Raw genomic sequence first — 7199 nt, 5'->3', positions numbered from 1 at the left:
GGTACAAATCTTATTTTATCTAAAAATCCAAAATAATATATATTTATTTTTTTAAAATAAAAATATTTTTTAATTATTTTTTTACTCTTTGACAGTTACATTTTTTTGATATTTCAGATGGAAAAGTTTTCTGGGAAAGTTTGAGACAAAACTCCCCAAAGTGGTACTACACATTTGCCTAAGCATTAACTAAAATGCCAAATGTGTGTTGTTTTCATTCAAGATTTATGTGAAATCAGAAACAATTCTCAATGTATTTTTTTATATTGAATTACTCAAAACATTGTATTCCTCAGTAAGTGTATGGCAAGGCTGACGTTTGGATTTAATAATGTAATATTAACTATTATTTTTTAAAATAATGTTCCAGAAATAATCTATAAACGGAATTCAGCCTTTATAACATTAGTGTGGATAATGCCCTTTCATAGATAGATCAATACATGAATACCTCTTTCACATCTGAAGACAAATGGCACCTGTGAACAGTAAAAAAAAAAAAATGCTGATTTGTTTACACTTAATGCACATGGTTTAAATTTAATGTCAATAGGTTCAGTAGAAATAGGGTCCAGATGAACTGTGTCGATTTTAATGGGGGTGCCTATTGCAAGCAAATTAGGCCCAGCCTGACATCTCTAATTACAGAGCAGTGAGAGAATATGCGATATATAAACAAGGCTGAACCTCTTATTGCATATGAACACAAAAATAGCATTTTGCTCTGCAATTTTCCCTCATTTGAGTAATTAAAGGAAGAGATGACAGCAATAAGCCTGAGGGGGATTTTTATCGGACATTTTTAAAAAAAAGTCATGTTTCTTTGTGTACTGTTTGTGTTATCTAAGACAGAGCAGGGTTTTGTCTTTGCAGCTCAAATAAGTTGTGTTAATACATTAGATTTGTTAATACACTAGATTTAAATAGGTCTTTATATGAAAATCAGAGAAAAAATGTAATCTAAGAGCCCTATAACAGAAACATTTTGCAACTATTTATGTTCCATAGGATACTAAGGGGCAGATTTATCAAGGGTCGAAGTGAATTAGAAGGAATTTTCTAAGTAAAATCGTTCAAATATTCGACCATTCGATAATCTAAGTGCTGTCTCTTTAAAAAAACTTCGACTTCAATACTTCGCCCGCAGGATACCCAAATTCGATGAAAAAAACGTAGACTTCGATATTCGAAGTCGAAGTATTTCAATTCGATGGTCGAATTCCGAACTATTTTTAACTTCAAAATTCAACCCTTGATAAATCTGCCCCCTAATGTATACTTTATTTATTAGCATGGTTTATCTTCACTTTAGTTTCCCATACGTTGCCTGCAAGACATATTGTACAAAATATTCATGCTTTGCATGCCATGCCATATGTAATACTTCTTACGTCAGCTATAGAATTCATTGTAGAGAGTATATGCATTACTATCCATTAATGTTTTGGCCGGTGAAACAGTATGGCAGATCCTCAGTCATGTTTATAACAATATTAGTAGCTACTAATCCTTCTGTCTCAAAAGCCTAAATATACACAGAAGAGCTGTTCTGTCCACAGGATAAGTAACATATCTCAACACTACATTCTGTAGTGTGAGTAAATGTTTCTGATTCAGTATAAAAACTGAACTAGCTGCATTGCACAGTTATGCAGATTCTGTTGTGATTGGAATAGTTAGGCTGCCTGTCTTTATGACCGAGTTGGCTTTAAATTTGTAGCACCTACATTATACCCCACAAAATATTTGCTAAAAGTAAAAATAAATTGAAGACAACCCCTGCTTATATATGTGCCATATATTAAGTTAAAATTTTAATTGTCTGCTAATATGATATAATAAAACTGGAAAGACGAGAATAAATTACGAAACACTTTTCACATGGTCTGACACTTCCTTGGTCCATTATCTAGGTACCTTTGTAGATAATATAGTGAAAGGTGAATATGGAAGCATACTATTTAATGTGTCCTAAATATTCTACGGTGAAATGTTAAGTCTCAAAGTCGCTTAGTTGGTGTTTAATGGCCTTGGGTCAGTGAAGCAACATGTTGCCAAGGCCCTTCTTAGTTTATATCAAGATTAGCATTATACAAAACAAAGTTGTTTTAACCATACAGTTATGAAAATTTGTTCACCCCAAATATTGCTTTAACTGACTTTCAAGCAAGAATTTCCAAGTGGATCTAGAAAAGCAAATAGGTGTCCTACTAAAATGAGTCCTTTACTGGCCTTCTGGCTGCATCCTGTATGGAGGCCAGCCTCCATAGAGGCAAGTCTGCCTTAGGTGATACACTGGCCTCTGATCAACTGCTCCTACAATGAGTGGTCTCTCTTTAACAGCAACAAAACCAAAGACATGATAAATGGCATGATAAAGAATATTGCTACAAGACAGCCAGAGAGATATTGAATGAAATAGAGTGGATAAGAAAGGAAAGGTACAGGAAGATGGAGAGGTAGGAGAAGTTGCGCAAGATTCAAGCATATTGGCAGGGAGAAGAACAACAAAATTGGAGAAGTAGAGGTGCAGGATGGAGAATCAATGAGTGGAGCAGCAGGGAGAGGTGAAGCAGGGTAAAGAGAATTGGAGTGGAATCACAAGAGAGTGGTGTAGAAGGACTGAACAATGTGCCATATCCGGAAAACATTTCAGCAAGGCCGCTCCTGCCATAACGCACTGTGAGAACCTTGCCTTAGGCCGCAATTAGCAACCAGTTACAAGGGGTGGCAAAAAACCACCGCTTGTAATTTTAAGGGCTGAATTTCTGGGTTTTAACCAGGAAAATTGGCTCCACTAGTGCAGGGAGCGTTATTGCGCTCATTACACTAGCGATGCGGCCCCCCCCCCTTTGGCAGCAGCATTTTAGGGCTCATTCACAAGTGCAGTGTGCAAAGTGCAATATTAGTGATAAGCTACCATGTTTTTTAGCCAGAATGCAGCACTTTACAAATCCAGCGTAATTGCAGCTGTGAAGGGGAATATCCATTGAGTAGATTAATTTTATATAACACACTGTGTAGCTTAATTCTACTTGGCCTGCATCAAATGTTGTATAAGAATCATATAAAGCTTGGTTGATTAGATGAATAGAAAATCATTTTTCATTATTTCAAAATGATCGTTGTCCTTTTGGAATTGTCTGTGATCACAATGCATGTTCATTAATAAAGGATAGGAGGTTATTCAACCTGATGAATTGCTAGTTGTTTTTGAACATAAAATCAATCATATAAATGTTTTTTTTTTTTTAAGCTTGAAAAAAAGGGAACATTTCAAATGAAAAATCAAATTGGAACTTGGAGATATTGGGAGGTCTATTTACGAAAACTCGCCTTTAATTTAGTAATAATTCTCAAAAAATCAGTGCAACAAAAAGTTGAAACAAAATCAAGTTCTTTCAAATCCTGCGACAGCTTTTGCCTGGAGTATTTTCAGATTCAAACTTTTAGCAGCTTCAGGGCATAATAAATCTCGAAAAGTTTGAATTTTTTTCCCCTCTAAAAACCAAAACATTGTGGGGATCTCAATAAATTTCAACTATTTAGCACGAATGCTTATGTGTGTGCCAACTGATTCTCTATTTGTGAATGGATAACAGAAAACAAGGATTCCCAGATAGAGCACCACCAATAAACACACACAGATTCTGCAACACTATATCCAGCGTTTTCCCCTTTAAAAACTTGACCAGAAAAATGTGAGGTTTAATAAACAGGCCCATATATGTTGCTTTTACTAGCATATACATCTCAAATTAAATGACTAATTGCCAACATTCTGCAAATATGCAAAAAAAAGTGATTGCTACAAAACAATGCATCACTTACTGGAGTTTGGTACTAAAAAGGAAAAAGACTAAGTACCGTAACGTAAAACCAAAATACACATGTTTAATCCCATAATTTGTAATTCAAGAATATACTGCTGGGCTCACACAGTGGAATAAACTGGCACATCCCAAATTCGCCACTTGGCATATTGTGTTTTTCACTTGCAGCCTGACAGGCCTCTTTCACATTTAAATGAACTGCTTTTTTTGTTTAGCATTTACAAAGGAGAAATAAACATTTATCATTGCGAGCAGTAAAAGCAGGATGCTGGAGGCTGCTACTGCTGAAATTGATGAGAGGGTTCATGAAAGCAGATATAAAAGGAACAAACCAAAAGGGCAGCTGAAATGCAGCACTGTGCAGTACAGTACTACAGAGTCCAGATTGCAAAACTATCAGCTTCCTTTTATACCCTTTTTATGCTCATTATACTTAGAATCGGGTACAGCTTTATGGATGGTTGCAGTTAAATAAAAACAAAAGACCTGTAGAACTGTTTGTGTGGCAAAAAGGTTTATATCTAAAACAAGAACTGGCACATTCAGACATAAATTCATCATTGTAAACTGAAGGCATGGTGCTTTCATTTTTCAAAGTGGTCTCTACTCACTCTTCCTTAGGGACCCTGTGTTGTAGTGTGGTCCATCAATGTATATAAGAATAGGGACGGTTGTCATCTATAAGCCTGAATCTTTCCACTGTCATATTGTCATTTCAGAAAATGAATTATACATTTTCTCTGGCTCCAGCAATGAGTTGAGACCACAAATACTTGTTCTACTCTGCTTCATATACTGCTGTGGCTAGGCCCATTCTTTATGTCCTGTATTAGTCCATATTTTATATACAATATGATTTTTTCATTTGCCCACCTTCTACTGTACAGTGTTATGGACTATGTTAATAATTTTTTAAAAATATTGCTAAACATAAAGTATGTCACAACTGTCCCTAATACTTGTGTTTCTCTCAGCACCAATCTTTTGTGTACACATTTTAAACTTTTGTACACAGTTTTTAACTGTGTGCTCAGGTCAGAAAATGCTAAATTGTATGTTTTCACACAAAATGCTTTGTGCACACCACAATTTGTTGTGTGCACTGGCATCAAAATTTGTGTGCAAGTGCACAAGAGCACACCTTCGAGAGGGAACATTGGTTACTAACATTAAACGGGAACTCCAGCTTCCAAACCAAAATTTGCTAAAAAGGCCCACATAACACAGGAACTCCTAATATACCCATCACAGTTACCTGTTTCTTCAAAAAGTAGGAATAAATGCCATTTTCTATGCTGAAATCCAGCTGTTTAACAGTTTTGCTCTTTCTGCATCATTTGAAATCCTGGCAGTAAAGGAGGAACTAAACACTAAATTGTAACAACTTCTCCACAGCTTACAGACAGCATGAACTACATAACCCACAATGCATTGCACTGGGATGTTCAGTTCCTTATTGAAATCACATGTGCAGGGAATTGTGGAGTTTGGAGGATGCAGGCTGAGGACAGTAGTCAGCCAGCTCAGCAAAGTAGTCAGACAGATCAGCAGGAGAGCAGGGGGCTAGGCTTAGGGAACTGTCCCAAACCATTAAAAAGTCTACATATTTTTTATTTGATGTATATTGCAAAGTTACTTGAAATTATGTTCACTTTTCAAAAAGCTTAAATTATGTTTGTGTCGAGTTCCCCTTTAACATATATAAAAACATATATACAAAGATTCAAATGTTATTGACTTTAATTATGACTCCGTTGATTCCTTTAAGGATTTATTGAGAATAAAAACTGTTTTTTTAGCAGTCCAAATCTCTATATATGCAGTATGATGCCAGTGCCTGTAGTTTTATACCTAAGCAGCCCATGATGGAAGCAATCAACTAGACAACTAGGAAATATGTTTATAATGTATTCATTAATCCCTTTAATTATATTCAGTATTTAGTAGTGATAAACCTAAGTAATCTTAAAAATGTTTCCCCACTCCCCCGAGGGGCTCGCGTTAACTGAAATAGAACTAAAGAAGTTAGTCAGATGAGAGATGAAATATTTTTAAGATTGTTCAGCAACTTCAGTTGCTTTACATTTACTGCTACTAAATACTGTACACTAATGGAATGGTACAACTTGTTCAATCCATGACAGTGCAGTGCCCTACAGTTTTTTCAAAAGAGTTGACTGCCAGTTATTATTAGAAATCAAAAGTAATAACATACTCAAATCCATGCTCAAGTTTCAAACTTGAATAATTTGTAGCCAGTGCCTGTTATTATGACATGGCATATTGGGCCTGAACAATACTGATCTTCTTAGTTGATAGATAGTCACTATCAGTGCTTGCAAAGATCCACAGTTGGATCCATTATTCTTTATCCACCTAGTGTGATAAGTAATAATAGTGTGTGTAGAACACCTAAAATCAGAATCAGCACTATGTTTATTCTAGGGATGCACCGAATCCACTATTTTGGATTCGGCCGAATCCTTTGCAAAAGATTTGTTTGAATACCATTTGCATATGCAAATTAGGGATGTGAAAACATTTTGTCCTTCCTTGTTTTGTGATAAAAAGTCACGCAATTTCCCTCCCCGCCCCTAATTTGGATATGCAAATTCGGTTCGGCTGGGCAGCAGGATTCGGCCGAATCCTGCTGAAAAAGACCGAATCCTGAACCGAATCCTGGATTCGTTGCATCCCTAGTTTATTCTATGGTTTTATTATTGCTGCTGATGTTAGGCCCACTGTCAGTAGACTTTTTTTGTGTCTGTTTATTAAAGTGGTCTTGATTACTGGCCATTTACAAAATCTAAATTTGCAAAATCATGGGTCTCAGACCCATAATAGCAAAGGCTGGGGACTGATCCATTTTGAGCCCCGTGGTTATATATATCACCGGAGCATTCTGGTTACAATGGCTCATGGGGTCTAATTAATGCGGAAAGGGGCTTCATCCTCTTCTAGCACATATACCTGAATGTACTACTAGCCCATGAACCCTGTAAATAATGTAAGCCTATTGCTGCTACAAAGTACAAGGCAGTTTTGAACAGTATGACTTTGTATGTATTGGTAGCCCTTAGAGCATTACACATTTTATAGATAACAACTGTACCAGTTATGCAACGTTATAAAAGAAAAGTCTCCCAGTCCAGTTACTGCAAATTAAAAGTAGATGATTATGCTATTCTTTTCATATAAAAGCTCCCAGAGGCCTTTAATACTGAGTGTTGGGGGGATGTTTCTCCTGTGAGGAGAGTATCCTCAGGAAGTAATCAACTCTCCCAATTTCTGCCCTGCGGTGTCCACCCTTTGTCCATTTGTCAATGCTCTGTCTGTATCCCAACCCCTGTAACTTTATTCCCACCT

Source organism: Xenopus laevis, chromosome 7S (assembly GCF_017654675.1).
Source record: "Xenopus laevis strain J_2021 chromosome 7S, Xenopus_laevis_v10.1, whole genome shotgun sequence".
Taxonomy (NCBI): domain Eukaryota; kingdom Metazoa; phylum Chordata; class Amphibia; order Anura; family Pipidae; genus Xenopus; species Xenopus laevis.
The sequence above is the reverse complement of the archived record's forward strand: the minus strand, read 5'-3'. Positions refer to the sequence as shown.